This window comes from Gekko japonicus, unplaced genomic scaffold, assembly GCF_001447785.1.
Source record: "Gekko japonicus isolate JY-2015 unplaced genomic scaffold, Gekko_japonicus_V1.1 scaffold1753, whole genome shotgun sequence".
Taxonomy (NCBI): domain Eukaryota; kingdom Metazoa; phylum Chordata; class Lepidosauria; order Squamata; family Gekkonidae; genus Gekko; species Gekko japonicus.
The window spans coordinates 64,696-67,408 of NW_015164242.1; positions in this window are offsets into that span (position 1 = coordinate 64,696).

Consider the following 2,713-nt stretch of genomic DNA (forward strand, 5'->3'; position numbering starts at 1 on the left):
CCCAAATTAACATAAGCCAGCCTCCAGGCGGCATTTGGAGATCTGTGACTATTAAAACTGATGTCCAGATGACCCAGATCAGTTCTCTTGGAGACAATGGTTGCTTTGGGCAGTAGATTCTATGGCATTATACTCTGCTGAGGTCCCTCCCCACCCAAAATCCTGCCCTCCCCAGGCTCTACCCCTCAAATCTACAGGTATGTTCCAACCCAGAGTTGGCAACCGTGTAATCAGCTATGGTACTACTTTCCAGACCCTTGGAACCCAGAAAATATGGCACTGGAGGAGGTGCTTTTCTACCTTAGGTGCCACTGCATAACACCCCCTTCCCCCTCAAAAAATAAGTCAGAGGTGGAGAGAACCATATCTGTTACCATGAGGCTGTCCTCCCATTCTACCCACTTGGGGCAGCAAAATGACTTGAGACAGCCCTGCCTTACAGCTAAGCAGAAGGAAAGAAACATGGCTTGCCTCCCTCCATTTTCCACTTCCCTCTGCCACCCCACCAGCCACAGTCGGGACACTCATCTGGAGCTTCCTTCTAGAGCTCGTTGTATTTCTTCCCACAATGGGCATTACTCCTAGTATGTGATAAAGCAGGGGAAAGGACACTGCAAAGGAAGGGACTGAAATGATAACAGCCAGTATGCCTTTCCCAAGGCACTGCCCCCCATTCTCCAGGAATTCACTGCCATAGGATGTAGTGGTGGCAACAGGCATAGGTGGCTTTAAAAGGAGATCAGACAGATTCATGGAGGACAGGATGGCTACTAGCTATGGTGCATTCCACATTTTAATGACTTGTTGCTTAAAGAAGTATTTTCTTTTGTCTGTCAAACAACTACTGTCGAACAACTTCATTGGATGCCCCCGAGTTCTAGTATTGTGGGGAAAGGAGGAAAAGTGCTCTTTGTCCTCTCTCTCTGCCCTGTGCAGAGTTTTATAAATCTCTATCATATCCCCTCTTAGTCTTTTTTCTAAACACAAAAATCCTAGACTCTCTGGCCTTTCATCATAGGAAAGGTCCTCCAACCCCTTAATCATCTTCAGTGACCTCTTCTGTAGTTTTTCCAGCTCTACAATGTTCTTTCCAAGATACAGTGACAAGAATTGCACACATTATTTCTAATGAGGCAGCATCATAGGACATTATAATACTGGCTGTTACATTTTCAGGTTCTTCCTTCACAGAGTCCTTTCCTCTGCTTTATCACATATGGGCAACTTTGCAAAATGGGGGGGGGGGTATTTCCCCACAATTGTTTCTGCTGACATGCCATGTTATTTGTCCCTGGGCCTTAATGGTCCACAAACAGCCAAACCGAATGATGGAAAATCAGTTTCCTGTTTGCCAGTGGCTGGACTTGAGCCAAACTGGCAGGTGTTTAAGCAAACCTGGGCAGGGAGCCATGTTCCCTGAATATATAACTTAATATTTTGCATTAAACAGATACAAAAGGTGGGAGAACAGGGAAGAAGCTTGAGATGGGGAACAAGTGAGGCGGCATGAATCATGTGGCAGTGAAGAAAGCAGGTGAGGTGAAACTAGTGTGGGTTAAGTATAAGAAGTATTTCTTGTAAATTTTTTAAATAGCATGTATGCATCTAGGCTGCAAATACCTTCAGAGGTAACATTGAGATTGCCACTCTGGGACCATCCAACCCCATTGCCGCTAACATAGTCCAAGTTGGAATGGATGTTGTGTGTATGTGTGTGTATTCTACTACTGCAGATGGCTGTTGGCATGGTCAGTAGTAAAAATGAAAGAGCTGTCCATAACACAGAGAAAAACCATTTTCTTCCAGAGATTTATAAATGACATCTATTGATTAATATAGGATTAAACTATACTCTAAAAATGTAGTGTGTAACAAGCAATTATTCCATAACTCTCTTCTTGCTGTCAGAATACCATGAAAGTCAATTATATTTAAAATTGGCTCCTAACCTCCACTTTGAAAATTGGCTCTTATCCTTCACTTAAGATTGGTTCAGAGGATTCCCCCCATATGTGGGATTGTGAGGCAAAACCACATACTAGGCAAGCAGCCCATAGTAGTTATTGTGGTTGCATTGGATAAAAAAAAATGTAGCCACAGTTGTAGAAATGGTACAGGTTTGTGTGAAGGGGATATTTTGCAGGAGTCCTGCAAGGGGCCTTTAAAAGATGTCTTCTTGCAGTAATCTGTAAGACACTGATGGACTGCTTGCCTCATCTTAAATGCTATTTAAAACAATTCTGTTCAAGGTCAAGGGGGCTGCCTGAGTTTTCCAAATACCTTTTTATCAGTTCTTAGCAGTTCTAAAGGGCTATTGGATTTCTCTTTGGGTAGCCTGTTACTTTGGATATGTCAGTTTTCTTGTTTCTTATAGTGTATTTTACTGAAATATATTTCAATTGTATTGTAAACTGCTTTGGGTTCCCACTGAGGAGAAAAGCAGGATAAAAATATACTAACTGAATAAAATAAATTAAAACAGAAGCTATGCTACTATGTGACAGAGTGAATTTTGACTCGCAAAAACTTATACCACAGAAACATTGTTGATCTTAAAGGTTCTCTCAGAAATTTCAATGGAAAGTGCCCCTCAGCCTTGACTGGAGTTAGAAAAATACAAGAAAGGGGACCCGTGAAAATCGCGGGGGGGGGAGCTCCACGCAGAGCAGGTGGAGGAGGAAGCAGCAGCAGGGAAGCTTCCCCCCCCCCCCCC